This window comes from Brienomyrus brachyistius, chromosome 4 (assembly GCF_023856365.1).
Source record: "Brienomyrus brachyistius isolate T26 chromosome 4, BBRACH_0.4, whole genome shotgun sequence".
In the NCBI taxonomy this organism is placed as follows: domain Eukaryota; kingdom Metazoa; phylum Chordata; class Actinopteri; order Osteoglossiformes; family Mormyridae; genus Brienomyrus; species Brienomyrus brachyistius.
The window spans coordinates 11,876,412-11,893,511 of NC_064536.1; the positions used below are offsets into that span (position 1 = coordinate 11,876,412).

Here is a 17,100-nt window from a genome sequence, read left to right on the forward strand (position 1 = left end):
ATTAGTGCAAGCTTCTTGTTTGCTTGAAATCTTCCATTTATGTTTCTTTTTTCAAAACTAAACAACCGTCCTCAGTGACTCAGACTCAACCCTGTTATGACTACTAAACAATCCAGGGGTATACAGCCTGTGTAGATTTTTAATAAGAAGCTATTAAAGTCTTCTTTTACTACGTATCAGTTAAAATATTTTGTGAAGAGGCATTCTTCTTATAAAACCGTGCGATATGTCTTTAATGCATCATGCTGGCCCCTGCTGGTTGATAGGTTATTTAAGCTTGAAAAGTCTTGTACATTTGCGGAATTTACTCTTCAGGATATGATACAAATCTTACTTAACCATGGTGCACCTAAATTATATATTTTCTACTCTTTTTTGAGTAACAAACAAACAAACAAAAAAACACATTTCAAAATGTATAGTTAAGGTTTACTGATGACCACCTCCATAAAACTTGCAGGCTTTTGCACAAAACCTGTCTTATAAATGTACATTTACGAATCATATTTTTGCTGTCGGTAGCTGAGCTTTTACGTTTGTAACACTGTTTACTATATATACAATATTCAAGATAATATACTCAGTTAGTATAAGTTAAGCACCCAGAAATAATGGTCCGATTTGGATGTAATGAGTGTCTATGATCCGAACTGCCTGCGTCATGTTGAGGTCCCCCCATACCCAGGCAGGTCCCCCTATACCCAGGCAGGTCCCCCTATACCCAGGCAGGTCCCCCCATACCCAGGCAGGTCCCCCTATACCCAGGCAAGTCCCCCCATACCCAGACAGGTCCCCCCATACCCAGGCAGGTCCCCCTATACCCAGGCAAGTCCCCCTATACCCAGGCAGGTCCCCCCATACCCAAGCAGGTCCCCCCATACCCAGGCAGGTCCCCCCATCTTTCCCCAGTCGAACATGCGTAGAATCAGCTCGGACGTCAAGTCACACCCAGTGCTAATTACGGGGCCAGTTACAGCAGCTGTGGGCCAACTTTTCACAGGAGAGGATACAACAGCTGTATGACTCCCTTCTGCACCATATCGCCCCATGTATCCAGGCCTGGGGGGGGGGGGTGACATGACATGGGGCTAGCAGCGTGCCCATACTACCAACTCCATTAACCCTAATACAATAATCATTGCTCTTCCTTAAGCTCAAAGCTGCAGGGATTTTAGGAACTGTAGCAGGTTTGATGGAAAACTGACTAATGGACAGGAAGCAACAGGTAGTTTTTAATGCCACAATGTCACAATGGGCCTGCATTCATAGTGGCGTACTGCAGGGTTTAATTTTAGGACCACTACTGTTCCTAATTTACATTGATGATATTGACACCAATACCTACAGTAAACTGTTTAAATTTGCAGACGACACCAAGGTGGGTGGCGTAGCAGATACTGATCTAGCAGCACAGAGGCTACAATGGGATCTGGATTTAATTAGCGACTGGGCTGATACCTGGCAGATGAAATCTAACGTAGATAAATGTACGGTAATCCATGCAGGGAGCAGAAATATAAAGTACAGATATTTTATAGGTTCCACTGAAATAAAGGTAGCTGATTAGCTACCTAAAAAACACATTTCAAAATGTATAATTAAGGTTTACTGATGACCACCTCCATAAAACTTGCAGGCTTTTGCACAAAACCTGTCTTATAAATGTACATTTACGAATCATATTTTTGCTGTCGGTAGCTGAGCTTTTACGTTTTTACAATGGGATCTGGATTTAATTAGCGACTGGGCTGATACCTGGCAGATGAAATCTAACGTAGATAAATGTAAGGTAATCCATGCAGGGAGCAGAAATATAAAGTACAGATATTTTATAGGTTCCACTGAAATAAAGGTAGCTATTTGAAAGACCTCGGTGTGTATGTTGATGCTTCCATGTCCCACTCTCACCAGTGTGGGGAAGCAATAAAAAAGGCCAAAAGGATGTTAGGTTACATCTCTAGGTCTGCGGAGGGGAAGGGAGGTTATATAATTCCTTGATAAGATCCCACCTAGAATATTGTGTTCAAGTTTGGTCACCATACCTTAAAAAGGACATTGCTGCCTTGGAAAAGGTGCAACGTAGGGCTACAAGAATGATTCCTGGTCTTAGAGGAATGTCTTATGAGGGGAGGTTAGCTGAGCTGAATCTGTTCAGCCTCAAGCAAAGGAGACTAAGGGGGGACATGATCCAAGTATATAAGATTCTAACAGGTCAGGATGCTGTTCAGCAAAATGGCTACTTCAATATTAGTTTAAATACTAGAACTCGTGGCCATAAATGGAAATTAGTGGGAGAACATTTTAAACTGAATATGAGAAAACACAGCGTGTAGTTAGAGTATGGAATAGTCTTCCTGTTCAAGTAGTGCAGGCTAAAACTATGGGTTCCTTTAAATCAGAGTTAGATAGGATTTTTAGAACTCTGAGCTATTAGTTAAGTTCTCTCCAAATAAGCTTGATGGGCCAAATGGCCTCCTCTCGTTTGTAAATTTCTTATGAGCTTATGTTCGTATTGCAATACAGCAATACAGTCACATGACCTTTCACCACGCACAGATTCATTTCATTTCCACCACTCTGTCTGGGTGCTCAACGTTTTTTGTCACTGAGTGTTTATAAGATAAAGGAATGACCCTAAATGTGTATACACATCATGTCCCCCCCTCCCCACCGGATTTAGTCAGATATTTCACCATTCTTCAGGAAAAAAGCCCCCCAGTTCCTTGAGGACTTAAGGAGGTGGAAATGAACTTCACACTCTGTTCAAGGATATTTACATCTGGCGATGCGACGGGGCATGGAAGACCTTTAATTTCATCATGGTGGTTATGAAACCATACCTGAATTTGCTTAGCAGTGCCTATGGGGGCAGTATAATCTTGGAATGTGGAAGCACCATGAAGAAACTGAGATTACACTATAGGGTTCACCTGTTCTCATATTCTTTAGTCGTTGCCGGACCATGCAGAGCAGCTCTCAGTCCTGATGTCTCCGAAGAGATGGCTTCCCTTTCCAGTAGGCATGAGTTAAAGCCATCCTTTGGCTATTCCCCAATATAAACAGGGAATACAGGGATACAGGGAAAATGAAAGGGTGACTTACAGTATCAGACCATATTCCATCCCATGGAGGTCCGTATTACACCAGGCTGTGTAATTTTAGGGACAGCCCTGCCATCAATTCTTGCTTTTGTTGTGAAGTTCTCGACCTACTGTTTGGTGATTCTGTGTCATCGCCGTCCCGATTCCATTGTTTTTGGGGTGTGTAACACCCAAGGCCATCGATACTCTATCTATACTGGGGGCTTCAAATTGTGACCACTGTTCCTCTTTACTGGTACAATTTTTCTATGCGTGGCCCATGGTGTCATTATTTTGAAACTAATGTCTTTGACACATTAAATAATTTTTCTGGTTTCTGATCGTTGCACCTACCTGAACACTTTTGCCGTCTATCAAAGGTATCTCATTTGGCTTTGAAAAGCCGTACATCACTGTGGTGATTTGCCGACCACATTTAGAGCCAGGTCAAACTGCTAACTGGCACTCAGCGTAATGAATTCACTTTTGTTACTGCTTTATAATTATTATTAATTTACTTCAAAGTCATTTTTTCATTTCATGTTCATTTTTCCATATCGGGTACTTAGTAAGTCTCTCACTGTCACCCATGGTGCCTGATAATTTCAGGGATGGAGGTTCAGACCTTGCCTGAGCTGTGTGTGTGTGTGTGTGTGTGTGTGTGTGTGTGTGTGTGTGTGTGTGTATGGTCCAGGTATGACTTACCCTGTGGAGACCAAATGTCCCCACAACGTGATGAATGCCCATTTTTTTTAACCTTATGGGTAGCAGTTTCCTGTGAAAACTCTACTTTATAAAAATCCGTGATTGCAATGAAAAAACTAAAAGTGCAAAAATTCTCGTGTTTTGTTTGGTTACTTATGGATATGGTTAGAGCTGGGTAGGGGTTAAGGTTGTCATAGTTAGCGTTAGCATTTTTCCCATAGAAATGAATAAGCGGTCCCCAAAAAGATATGATTACATGACTGTGTGTGTGTGTGTGTGTGTGTGTGTGTGTGTGTGTGTGTGTGTGTGTGTGTGTGTATGTATATATATATATATATATATATATATATATATATATATATATATATATATATATATATATATATATATATATATATATATATATATATATATATATATATATATATATATATATATATATATATATATATATATATATATATATATATATATATATATATATATATATATATAGGGGCGGCATGGTGGTGCAGTGGTTAGCACTGTTGCCTCACACCTCTGGGACCCGGGTTCGAGTCTCCGCCTGGGTCACATGTGTGTGGAGTTTGCATGTTCTCCCCATGTCGTCGTGGGGTTTCCTCCGGGTACTCCGGTTTCCCCCCACAGTCCAAAAACATGCTGAGGCTAATTGGAGTCGCTGAATTGCCCATAGGTGTGCATGTGTGAGTGCCTGGTGTGTGAGTGTGCCCTGCGATGGGCTGGCCCCCCATCCTGGGTTGTTCCCTGCCTCGTGCCCATTGCTTCCGGGATAGGCTCCGGACCCCCCGCGACCCAATAGGATAAGCGGTTTGGAAAATGGATGGATGGATATATATATATATATATATATATATATATAAATTAACTCAGTACCAGAAGTATTTTGTTAAAAGTTCATCTACCAAGAAACATGGCTATACATTTGAAAGCGTGAATATTCAAACACTTTAAGCACTTCTTTCCATAAATGTTCTTATGTTGTATATTTAATTTCCGCAGGCTAAATAAAATATATATAAAAATTCCTGTTTAAAGATTGTTTGTACATGTAAACACTTTGGGAAAAAAAGTTCTGATGACTCCACCTGTAGACAATGTGCGGCAATTTCAGCCTGTTTTGCTAGTTAAATAAATAAATAAATAAATAATATTTTTGCATTAGATGTGCATGGTCCCCTGCATTTCTCATTAACGCCACTGCACCTCTGTAACCTCATGCAGCAGGCTGAATGTGGTCCACCCAAGACAATATTACATACTTGTACACAAGTACTGTACAAATAAAGGATAAAATAAAAAATAAATAAATGAGCAAATGAGTGAATGAATAAAATCAATCTTGATTTAAAAAGAAACATACTATTTATTTATTATTATTTTTAGTTCTTGGCTTCACGTCCTACTCGTGAGCACGACCCTTGTCTGCATTTCGGTGTACAGACCACAGAACATCATTTTCTGAACCATAGGAGACAGGTTGCAAATTTCAATGAATCACTACATCGAATTTAACAATAATGCCTTAAGGCAGAAAAGAAAAGAAGAGTCTGCAAGACTTTTTTTCCCCCATGTTCTCTAATTTATGCACAAACATCACAAAATATCACATCTTTGAACATCTGCAGGCATTCAGCCCACATACAAGCTGCAATACCTGACCCAGGATCAGGCAAATGTAATAAAATACTTCCCAAACAGCCACTTAATCCTATTCTTTATATATTTAGGTAAAACAATACCTCAGCTTGAATCATTTACAGTCGAAATGCTACTGTGCATTAAAATAACAGTAACAATTAAGACACACATTGAAGTAACACATTCATTATAAATGATAGTAGGTCTATGCATTTTAAAATGTACTTTATAAGTGCACATCTTATATTGCTGCACAAACAGCGTTTCTTCTAGATGCTGAAGTGCCGCAGAAAGAGGAAATCAGATCCTGCCAGCTTCAGTTCCTCTCTCTTACTTTGCTTTTTTTTCCTGTGGTTGCTGAGCGCTTCTCTTCCCACAACCTATGTCTATGTACAAGAGATCCGCCTGAATAAGTGACAGCCCCTTTCTGTCTATCACGTTTAAGAGCAAAAATAAAATAATAATAATAATTATAATATATATATTTTTTTTTTTTTTACTTAAAGTTCACGTTACGTTTTAGAGCTATGTTTTTTTTTCTTCTTTTTTCGGATTTTTCTTCGCGTTTAAAATGTGCAGAGAGGCGGCGTTGAGGAGCACGTTAATGCATATTCTCATTGATATTTGAGGCTTTCAGTCGGCGGAGCTGGTTAACCGGATAGTCCTTTGCCGGTGCTAATCGCGGCTTTTGCCGGTAGGTCCAGCATGTCTTTGCCGGGCGAAGTGGCTCCTCGGTGACGAGCGTTTCTCGCCCGTCATCCAGCCCGCTTCTCGCCGCAGCTCCGGGCTTGCAGTGCGCTGCGTGGGGGCATTTCCCTAAAAGAACAACTTAGATGCATTGCATAATGAGATAAAAACTGGCAGAGAAAAAGAAGAAAAGACAAATAATCGTTTTTGGTTTTTAGTCGTTCTTATCGGCTTTGCTGCTGCTCCGGTCGTTTCAGCACCACAATCAGCGGACAGCGACTGCTGTCGCTCCCGGAAGAAAGAAGGAAAAAAGAAAAAGTGAAGCCGTTTTCTGCCTGGATTGTACTGGAAGCTGATTGTTGGTGGGAAAAAAGCCTGTATTGCGTGGAGGAATATATACCAGTAGATCAGTCTCCTTTTAGTCAGGCTATAACATTTTCACGTATTACCCTTCAGCTCCGGATGTCGAGTTGGCGATACCGGCGCTGCCATCCGATGTGATTTTTCAGCTTTTTAAGAAAGCACTTGATCGACAAATAAATAAACGACCCCCCCACACACACATTTCGGATTAGAAGGATTGATGACTGGGGAGCGCGTACAGCTAATATTTCTTTACCACCTGTTAACAGAATATCAGGTAAGAACATTTTTTTTGTTCTTTAATTTGACGACACATAAATATTATTATATAATTTATGTAAAGAATGCTGTAAGTGTTGCAAGTAAAACTAAGGACGTTGATTTCTCAGTTGCACTGGATATGTAGGGTTTTGGGGTTTTATTCAACACCCTTAACAGTGAAAAAGAGCACATAAACACGGGCTTTGGGAGTACCGAGACGTTAATAAGGATTAATAATAACTGCGTTAAAGTTGGTCAGTTACGGGCCCTTGGCGTCTCACAAACCCGTACTTTGAGACCAACTATATCTGTAGCTTTCGTATATCCCATTTTCACTGAGCAGCACGTATTTAGGATTAAACAAATAGGCCTACATTAATTAAAATTAAAACAGTGGGCGGGGGGGTCAATGACAGCAAAAAATTGATAGCAGTAACATGTAACATTATGAAACAAACAAAAGTTTGTCATATATTGTCAGTCATGGCACTACACCAAATAATAATTATAATAATTATAATAATAATAATAATAGTATCCGGTAATAAAGTGTTACGACTGTATAACAGTTATAAGCAGCTCTTCGTAGCGGACTGCTTTGCCAGAAATCACAACCATACCGGTAAGAACCGGGCCAGCCGTTGTAATGATAGCTCACACTTCCCATTTAATGAAAAATACCTTTTTTGTCATTAGAAAAATTTACATTATAAGTTATTTGTTTGTACCATCGTGCTGTTTTGTATGGAGATAAATAATTTATTTTGAAACACGGACTTTTGCTCGACCTACCGTAGGTGGCGATTCAATAAGAGCAAAGCGGTTTGACCTCAACTTTCAATGAGAATGGATGACACTATTTCTTTTCTCAATAGTTACATAACGGCCCCACCGATTTTTCCGCAGACTTCAATTTAGAAATCAGGGAGAATTTATATGGTACGATCTCTGATTCGAAGGAAATAATTATTGTAAATATGAAGATCGTCTCTCCATAACCATTTCTTCATGCACAATCTTTGCATACGGTGAACACAAGGTATAGGGACGTGTAATTTTTGTATTTCACAACTGTTTTAATAGTTAGATAACGATATAGTCAATTTTATTTATTTGAGAGGATGACCTTATAATGAATGATTTCATAATTTTGCAACATTTGTCATAATATAAAAAATATCAAGTGTTTCTCTTATAGAGCCAAATTTGTCCAGTCCCCTGTTTCCTAACCAGCGGGAGATTAAGTGTGGAGATTTGATAGACATTTAGGCACCCTGCTTATGATATGACTGAGAATGAGGAAACCCAGGACAGTGTTCCAACACGCCTAAACAAATGCTTTCTTTCTGTATGGGCTGCTTAATACTTTTATCGAATTTTGCCATCCTTTCACTTTTACTCTGGGGGGGGGATGCAGCAGCGAACAGATTTCTGGCTGGAAATGATAGCAGAGGGGATAGACTCAGGGATGGAGAGGTGTTGATATGTTATAGATGATGATTTAATGCACAGCTCGCTCTCGGTCTGAGTGCCAGGCTTCAGTCGCCACAAACTCCTGGCAGACATACAGTGACATTTTGCTGATGGGATGTGAGCTGCACATCAGCTCGATCTCCCTGCACACGCTTATTCATTCAGTTTTCTACAGGATGGGGGTAGTAATACTACATCAGGACGGAAATGCTGTCCTTCAACTCGTCTGAAAGCTCAGCAAGTAAAAGTCGTTTGTCATATGACGAGAACTGGCTGGGCTGTGACAGATCTTACGCGCAATAGAAGCATTTGGTTTCTCATGACTATATATATTTGTCTTGATTTCCACATAATGACGCGTGTGTCTGTGTGTGGAGAGAGAGAGAGAGAGAACAGTACATATATGTTTCTCAGTGTGTTTTTGATAACATTTCAAAATAATTAGCACAGATTTTTTAATTACCTTGTGCAAAATGAAAAGTTATTTAATTTGATTTCATTTGACTATATATGGGAAGCCATAAAACTGTGTCGTTTTATAATGCCTTTTGAATTAAGTTCATTTTTTTGCATTACTTTACGCAGCAGTCTATTTATGTCGATTTGTATGTGGTGACATTTGAGGGCGAGCGCTGCGTTGTGATTCGCTGTGAATGCTTGACTGTCTAGCTGCAGTTCAAATCCTTCTGAGATAAAGACTCATTGCTATACAAGGAGCCATCCTCCAGGCGAGATTGGTCGTCATGGAAATGAATTACACGACGAAACTGCATGGACGTTTCGCGGATACAGTGAATGTGGTACTGCGCTCACACTCAGGCCACAGATTAGAATCTGTCCATAGTAGAATCTGGATACGGTAATCTGAAGTCATTATAGTTTAATTATGTGCTGAATAATATATTACTCTGAAATATAGCAATGGTTCAGATATAGCAACTATGTACCTGAATATTTCAATGGGGCCCTAATGTCCCACTTAGGATTCAGAATGAGAGCTACTGTTCCCTTGCTTCCTGTTTAATGGTATAGTACAATTCACCTATTTGTCTTCAAAAATTGAAATGAACTATTTTGGATCGAAAAGGCAGCTTTTTCTTTAAAATGTGTAGTGGTAAAAAGATCTGGACATCTGTAATGATGTATTTATAAGATCAAAATTAATAATGGAGCTCGGGTCATGAGCCGGGTTTGGTTTTAGTACAGAATAAAAAACGTGTGACTTAGACACAGTTTTGCATAATTATTTTACATTTCACAAACACCGTAAGCATCACACTAACACCATCTCTGCATCTTGCATTACATGTGTTGTTGCTGATTGATTGTCATGTGAGGGATGAAGGATCCGAGCACAGGTGTAAGCAAGAAGGGGTAGGACCAGGAACCTGAGGGGCAGCAAGGGAGACATCCAACACGGCACGGTTACAGGACAGGTACAAATTGGGGGCGGGGGCGGTGTAGAAACAGGATGGAAGCATAAGAGGGAGCCACAGGGGACACAGACCATGTGGAAATTAACAAGCATTAAAGTGCAACAGGAGGAAGCGGGGACTGACTGAGGGGTCTTCCAGACCCTGGAGAACTAGGTGGCAACCCTGGGACCTGAACCCTCCCGGGCCTGACCACAGCTCAGATGGGACCCGTCTGGACCACAGGAAAGGGTCTTGAAGGACCAGCGGGACTGGGTGGCACAGAGGAGACAACAGGGCCAGAGGGGATTGAGCAGACAACAGGGCTGGAGGGCACTGAGGAGACTGCAGGGTAAGAGGAGGGATGTAGGAGTGCAGCCTAGGTGGTTAACATTGTGTGAACAGGAGTCTGGGTAGCTAGCATGGATGGTGTACCTCTGTCTGCCCCTCTGAGAAACAGACAGCCAGCCAGCCTCTCTTGGGCCCCAGCTGATACCTGTGACCTGGAACTTTCCCGAGACCTGGAACCAAATTGATCTAAGTCTCGGGCTGAGGGAGGGGCCTATGGAGTGGAAGCTCAGAGGGTCCAACTGTAGGTCTTCCGAAAGGGTGTCCCCTGGATCAATCCCATCCGGCCTGGCAATGGCTGTGGAGTCGGGCGTCGGGCTGGCGGTGGGCATGGAGTCAGGCGTCGGGCTGGCAGTGGCCATGAATTTGGATGTCAGGCTGGCAGCGGCTAGTGAGTCTGGCACCAGATGGATACCAGAAGACAAAGCCAGCAAAGGCAAAACACCAGGAAAAGAGGTGGGCATCGGCGGGACACCAAGAGTTGAGACCACAGTCTAGAAGACATCAGGACATGAAGCTGGAACCGACAGGACATCAAAAGATGAAGCTGGAGGTAAGCGAGCTAAGCTGTGAGACCTGGAGGCAAGTGGGGCGAACCTGGGACACCTGGAGGTCAGCTGAACGTAACTGGAGGCGAGCAGGGTTCAGCTTGGACACTTGAAGGTCAGAAGGGTGAAGCCAGGACACTAGGTGGCAAGGAGAGCAAAGGAGACCCCTTGGGCCAGGGCCCTGGGGCACAGGCGGAGTGACCCTCTCTGGGGTGCAGACTGAGCAGTCCTCTCTGGGCCGGGAGCCTGGAGCATGGATGGAGCTGCCCTCCCTGAGCTGATGATGTGGGACTCATGGAATGGGTGCGGCCAACTTCTCCTTCTTCCTCCTTTTGTGATAGGGGCCAGACATGGGTGGCAGCTTCCACTGGGCAGGACTCAGGTTCAGACGAGATGGACTCCATCTGCATGGGGTCAGGCAAGACGGGCTCTGCCTGAATAGGGCCAGGCAAGATGGGCTCTGTGTGCATGTGACCAGGCAAGATGGAAGACGTGGGCACAGCCAGCTTCTTCTGCTTTCTCCTTCTGTGGCTAGAAATGGTGGGCAGAGCTGCGGTGAGCTGTGAGGAGCTGGAGGGTGAAGCTGCGGATAGCTGCGGGGAGCAAGCCGGCTGAGCACCTTCACGTTGCAGCAGTGGGCTCAAAATTTTCTCACTTGACCACCTGCCACAGTGCCTTCATAAGGCGCCGGACCAACTCCATTTCATGGGGATCCACATCACGGGTGAGTCTAGACAGCACCCACTCCCCACACAGGAGGGTTCTAGCCATGGGGGTCCTCCATACCATGGTATCGTACCTCCACACAAGACGTTCATCCAGGAGGGTGAAGAAGTCCTCGGCTTGTAGGCGAGGGGGCACTGGAGGATTCCATGGCTAAGGTGACTGGATTGTCACAGGGAATCCGGTCCGTGGGAAGCAGGAAGGCCTGAAACCCAGGACCGAGGTAACAGTTGCAGGGGTTCTTTGGTGACTCCGGTCATTCTATCACATTGGGAGGGACGAAGGACTCGAGGGCGGGCATCAGAAGAACAAAAGAGACTTTATTCATAAAACAGAAACAGGGAAACAAACAGGACTGCAAGGGATCAAAACGGGAAGACTGTCTCTGGGATGGGCACAGTCAACAGGAAGACTGACATTAATGAGCAAACTGGGGCACACAGGACATGGAAGCAGGACTGATACGATTCAGGTGTTGACATTTACCACATTAGAATCAGGGATTATGAACTGCATGTAGAGGACAGGTCATGATATTAATATCTTTGCATGTAACATTCTGCTCAGGTATTTGATTGGTTGAGTCCTGCCTGTCTTGTACTTTTTGTTAATGAAATTTGATTTTAAAACAAAATTTTTAAAACCTACTTTCTGGACATGATTTAGCTTTTAGTAGGTTATGCACTTCTTTTACACACAGATGCCAGAATAATTGCCTCATTAAAGTTTATTGTGGTTTCCCGATTGAATACCTTCTTTAATTTATTCCCTGATTAATGCCCAAAAAAACATTACTATTTTTTTTTTTTTTAACAGAATGCTTTGTCATGTAGTCATACTGTATGCTACTGTAATGGTAACTTCATTCCCATCCATATTTACGTTTGCATTTGCCCAACCTGCCATTAACACAATGCAGGGAAATGAACTGTGTGGAATTTTTATCCAGACAAGGTTGAGCACTTTTTCAAATTGATCTAATGAATTTTGTCTACTAAGATATTAGCTACTTCTGCCTCATTATTTTCTTTATTATTATAGCCTACAGCTGGAAGAAAATTAAAAGCTGTAGAAGAGCTTGTTTGCTTTATCGGCAGAAACATAAAATAATCAACTCTTTGAATCAACAATTAAAAAAAAAATAAAACTTTAGAGTGGTACTTGATTCACATGAGCCGTGTATGTGTACTCGCTGTTGCATTTACTGATGAAATCTACGGGAAGGAGGAAATCAATGCATTCCTTCTAAGCAAGTACTGCTTCAGTGAGTCATCTCAGTCTTTAGCGTTTTAATTGTTATGTTAGTGTTTGGAATACCCCACCATAAAATCCATCTTTCAGTAATGAATACCACCACATGAGCACCCAAGCACTCTTTGTCTCTGTCTGCCAAACGTTAATGCACTTCTACACTTAAAAAATAAACTTTTTTTTATCCTTATTACATGTTAATTGCTGTACTTTAGAATACCTTGTCAGTTTCCGTAACCTTTTGGCCATTTTATAACAGATAAACCGCTGGCTAATACCTCTGTCCTTTATGTCAAGACCGATTATTGACCTTGGATTCTATATAACTTGAGGGCGTAGTGGTTGCCAGAATGCTACATAGTGTTTATCGTATGTGCACAGAGATGATCCCAATAAAAATAAAAGAAATGTTGTTTTTATTTTTTAAAATCAAACATAAATGAAACTAAAATGACTTTGCATTAAGCTTGTATTGTTTAGCAGTTAATTTAGCAAACTGTATTATAACCAATCCATTCACTGACCATTCATGGAATCCTTCAATGCATCCATCACCAAACACTTATCCAGTACAAGGTAATGGTGGCTGGAGCAGATCCTATGAATCACAGTGTAAAAAGGGACACCTTAAGTAAAGGGCAATGTACTGCAATGTAAAAAAGTGATTGATTTTTCTATTCGCTTATCACAAATGCAGTTCTTCTTGTGCCGTAATATTCTGATAATAATATTATGGAAGTATTGCATTAATATAGCCAAAAACTACTAACGATGGCCATACGCCCTTGCTTAGCACTTACAAAGGTTTTGGGAAACGCAGTCCTTGACTAGGACTGTTATGGTTCTTGTAACACCCCTGTTAGGAAGCCAGATTTTTCTAGAAACAGGTTTCTCTGAGGCCAAAGAATCAGTCTCTCTAAGATCAGTGAAACACTATAATAATTCTTGTAATATAAATGGTTGTTATAACTGTATGTGTCATATGAACCTATTAGGCTATTTGAACAGTAAGCTGGTTTATTATATTATTTGACAACATGCCAGGGACTGCACAACCGGATTAGCCAAAGGCAGGACTGGATGCAGCATAAAGGTAAATATTTGGTGGTGTAATTTATGTAGTAGTTTTGCATGTTATTGGTGAGTGAGCTGTAATCTGCACCGCCATTGGCAGCTCGGCACTATGATGTCAAGTTACATCTCTCTGACGAAGGGCGGGGCTAATCCACCCAAACATTTATATACCCGTAGAAGTGATGTACTGTAAGTTACTGCTGCTCATGCTACTGTAACTGCACTGGGAAAGTGGTACTATTGAGAGCATATCCGGGGAGCACAAGCCAGAAGGCAGAGGGAATTCTGGATGAGATGTCAGTCTATCAAAGGACAGACGGCCACACACACTCTAACACCATGAGCAATGTACTGATACGGATTCCACTAAATGCACTTTTTTTTTTGAGCTGTGAGAGGAAACTGGAGCATCTGGAGGAACGATCGGCAAAAATACACGGAGCCTCATGCAGGAACCAAACCTACATCTCTACAGGTGCAAGGCTACAGTGCTATAAACATACTCACTGTAGCATCTGATAGTCGTAATACGTCAATACAATATAACACAAACACATTCCATAACGTAAAATTTATTGACTCAGTTACACATGTAAACATTGTCAATAAAACCACAACACCACAGTGGTGTATCTGTAATATTTAAAATATGATTAAGAAACTTGCATCAGTATGTTTCTGTTAGTTATTAGATGATATTTACAAAGAGGACCATAATATTGCATATTAGGATACCTGGGGTTTTATTATAATGGTTTTTTTTTTACTTACATTACAGCCTACGATGATAAAAAGGCGTCAATGTAATATTTTTTATGAAAACACCTGTTCAGTTATAATTTGGTGGAGGCAGCTATTTATAGAACTATTAATGCTCAGTTAATCAGTTTAAACTCAGTTTATATGTGCCATAAAAACACTGTGGGAGGTGCTGTTTGGCCCCCCGGGTTCCGGTGGTGTGCTTGTGTTTTGAAGGTCATCACTTTAAATCCTCTAGCAGACCAAGTGATTACACCGTTGGGCCCTTCAGTAAGACCCTTAACCCCAAATTTCCCAGGGACAGGCTAACCCTGCTTTATTAATTGTACATCACTTTGGATAAAATCTGATGAAATAATTCATGAATATTGATCAGTTTTTTTCTCGATAAGACAAAAACACAGCTACATATAAAATACACCGATAAGAAAATGATGAGGGAGAATCCAAATGTGGAAGCGGAATCCAAATTGTAGTCCAAAGTCCATGGCCTAAAACACAGGCAGCAGGCCATGAAGGAGGCCCTAAGGGCAAGAGGGTGAACAGAATTAAACTGTCCACTGGCAAGCAGGACGGTCCCTCTCCTCTTCAGCCCAGAGGACGCAGCGCCTGTGATTCCCAAAAAGAATCTGAAATTTTGATTTGTCAGACCACAGAACAGTTTTCCATTTTGCCTCAGTCGGTCTGAAATTGAGCTCGGGCCCAGAGAAGTCAGTGGCGTTCCTGGATCATCTTTATATACATGATCTTTTCATGGTAGTTTCATCCTGTGTTTGTGGATGCAACAATGGACTGGCGTTCACTGTCCATGGTTTTCGGAAGTGTACATGAGGACATGCAGTGAATTCCATCCATCCATCCATCCATTTTCCAAACCGCTTATCCTACTGGGTCGCGGGGGGTCCGGAGCCTATCCCGGAAGCAATGGGCACGAGGCAGGGAACAACCCGGGATGGGGGGCCAGCCCATCGCAGGGTACACTCACACACCAGTCACTCACACATGCACACCTATGGGCAATTTAGTAACTCCAATTAGTGCAATGAATTCTACTGTAGAATTCTATCTGTTTTTAATGCACTTCTCCCTTGTGTACAGAGATTTATCTGGATTCCCTGAATCTTTTAATGATATTCTGTACCGTAGATGACGACATTCCCAAATTCTTTGTAGTATGACATTGAGGAACATTATTCTTACATTATTGCACTATTTGCCCACACAGTCTTTCACAGAGTGGTGAACTTCTCCCCATCTTCACTGCACAGAGACTCTGCCTCTCTGGGAGACTTTTTTTATACCCAGTCATCTTACTGACCTGTTAAAAAGTAACATAATTAGCTGTGAGATATTCAGCCAGGTGTTTTGTTTTAAGCAACTTTTCCAGTCATTTGTTGCCCCTGTACCAACTGTTTTGAAATGTATTGCTGGCATCAAACTCAAATCAAGCATATATTTTTCAACATTTGATATGTTGTCTTTTGCTCTATTTTCAATTAAATATGGGTTTTGATCATCTGCAAATAGTTGCTTTCTGTTTTTTATTTACATTTTACGCAGCGCCCCAACTTTTTTGGAAATGGGGCTGTATTTGTGGCTAAACTTAATCCTTGTATTGAGTGACACTGATCTGTGGAACCTTGCCCAAAGCGACAGCCCCCTCTGCATTGACAGGATTTCCTGCATTTGACAAATGTCATTTCACCTTACATGCTAAAATATGTTTTCTGCTTTACCATAGAACTCATCCAATGTGACATCTCTCCCGACATAAAGACCACAGTTTTCTAAGCAGTCTAGAAAAGCTCAAGGACTAGTGTGCCGTTTGACAAAGATGTACTCCAACGAGCTGTGACGCTTTCTGATTTTATTTCGTGTATTGTTGTCATTCATGAGTAGGTGAAGTTTTTTACGTATTCTGTCGAATCTTAAACGCAGACCGTTAAACTACCCTAATAAGACTGAGAAGTGCAATCTGTTTGCAGTAATCACTATTCAGTGTAGAAGATTAAAATCAAATATATTGAATTGTATTCTTTATGCATCTAGTTCTATGCGGCATTGTATTTTTCTGTGCTCAGGGGGTTACCTGAACTGCAAAGAATTATCTCTCAGTGTGAAAGCTTCTCTCAGGACTGGGATACTGTTTGAAAACTTTAATGTCTTTACATTGTCAACGCGTTTCTCAGGGGGTAGCTTAGCATTTTCTACGTTAGATCCAATTTCACAACACTCTCTGCTACCAAGGGATCATTCTCAGGCTGCTGGTACAACATTTCTCTCCAGTCGCTTTGTGTTGTAAAACAAATGTAAAACCTGTGTGGGGGGAGGCAGGGGGGGGGCACCCTCCTGTAAAGTTAGTCATGTGACTGCACAGCTTCGTGTACTGTTCTTGCCATTTGCTCCTTGTTTAAATATACGACTGTAAGTTACTTTGTTTTTGCCCCAATATGCTCAGACCCAGGGAAGCCATGCAATCCCACTATTCCGCTAAGTGTGGTTGTTTTCCTTTGTCCTATCCTGTTTGTTTTCATAACTGTTTTGTTTTCCTAATTCATTTTTTTTTCTCCACCCCCTTCCAACCTAAAAATGGAGTGTGTCAAAAATAATGACTGGATCAATGCTGGATCTCCTTTTCCAAATTCCCACTGTCAAAGGGCTTCGCCGTCTTTCCAGTCTGGCCAAAACTCAGGTATTTTTATCCTCCCAAATGTAGTGCGGAATCTGGGCACTGCACATTGCACAGTACATTAAAAC

The 17,100-nt window shown here is 41.6% G+C and overlaps 1 protein-coding gene across 1 annotated transcript in view; it reads left to right on the forward strand.

Moving 5' to 3' along the window:
* Positions 1-6,044: 6,044 nt before the first annotated feature.
* The window catches only part of sntg1 (syntrophin, gamma 1), a 159,581-nt gene continuing 148,525 nt past the window's right edge, over positions 6,045-17,100 (forward strand). Inside the window, 1 exon segment of the mRNA XM_049010264.1 lies at positions 6,045-6,771. The gene's annotated coding sequence lies outside the window, so the exon portion shown is untranslated.